Genomic DNA, 1,286 nt, shown 5'->3' with positions numbered 1-1,286 from the left:
CCTTCACTGCGTAATAACAATCTTAACGTAAATGGTAACAGTGGCACTGAAGCAGACGTAGATAGCGTCGATGTAGCGAAGTAGCTGAAATCGCTTAATAAAGGCAAGGCCTGCGGTCCTGATTTTATAGAAGTCAGGTTATTTGTATAGTATGTCCGATACAATAGCTCCGTACTTCACAAGTTTCAGCAATACTCAAGAAGGGAAATGGCAGTAATCCGCTGAAGTACAGACCAATATCACTAACGTCGATTTGTAACATGAACTGTGTTCGAACAGGATGAACTACCTCGAAGAAAACGATTTATTGACAAAGAGCCAAGTCGGATTCAGAAAATATCTTCTTTAGAAATACAATTTATTTTTATTCATACGAAGTAATCCATATTTTCAGATTATCTGATGTCTTTTGACACTGTTCCTCACAAGATACTCCCATGAAATTTGCGTGCCCATGGATTATCGTCGCGGTCGTGCGACTTGATTCGTTTATTCCTGTCACAAAGGTCATAATTCCTAATAATTTATGAAAACTCGCAGGGTAAAACAGAATTGATACCTGGCGTTCTCCAAGGAAGTGTAAGAGCTCCTCTGCTGTTCCTCACCTGTATAACGTATTATTTAGGAGAGAGTCTGTCCGGCCTCTTAGACAGTTTGCAGAAGATGCTGTCATTTAGCACGCCGTCTTCAGGCCACAAGTGGCCCATCGGGACTATCCGACCGCCGTATCATCCTCTGATGAGGATGCGGATAGGAGGGGCGTGTGGTCAGCACACCACTCTCCCGGTCGTTATGATGGTTTTCTTTGACCGGAGCCGCTACTATTCGGTCGAGTAGCTCCTCAATTGGCATCACGAGGCTGAGTGCACCCCGAAAAATGGCAACAGCTCATGGCGGCCCGGATGGTCACCCATCCAAGTGCCGGCCACGCCCGACAGCGCTTAACTTCGATGATCTGACGGGAACCGGTGTACCCATTGCGGCAAGGCCGTTGCCGCATGCTGTCATTTACAGTCTTGTAAATCCACCATAGACCGTTGGTAAAATAATTTACAGTGGGTAAGATACCTCTAACGTACCAAAAGCTGGAACTGATCTAAATAATTAACACCATAAATCACACAAATCTAAAGGCTGTGAACTCAACTAAATGCTTATGGACGACAGTTACGAATAACTTAAACTGGAACGATCGCGTAGATAATAATGTACGGAAAGCGAACCAAAGACTCCGGTTTACTGGCAAAAAGCATAGAAAATGTAGCAGGTCTATTAAACAAACTGCC

The 1,286-nt window shown here is 44.2% G+C and overlaps 1 pseudogene; it reads right to left on the bottom strand.

Annotated features, from left to right (window-relative positions):
• Nucleotides 1–878: 878 nt before the first annotated feature.
• Nucleotides 879–996, bottom strand: LOC126424773 (5S ribosomal RNA; annotated as a pseudogene).
• Between the last annotated feature and the right edge of the window lie 290 nt (nucleotides 997–1,286).

Source organism: Schistocerca serialis, chromosome 1 (genome assembly GCF_023864345.2).
Source record: "Schistocerca serialis cubense isolate TAMUIC-IGC-003099 chromosome 1, iqSchSeri2.2, whole genome shotgun sequence".
Classification (NCBI taxonomy): Eukaryota; Metazoa; Arthropoda; class Insecta; order Orthoptera; family Acrididae; genus Schistocerca; species Schistocerca serialis.
The sequence above is the reverse complement of the archived record's forward strand: the minus strand, read 5'-3'. Positions and strand labels throughout refer to the sequence as shown.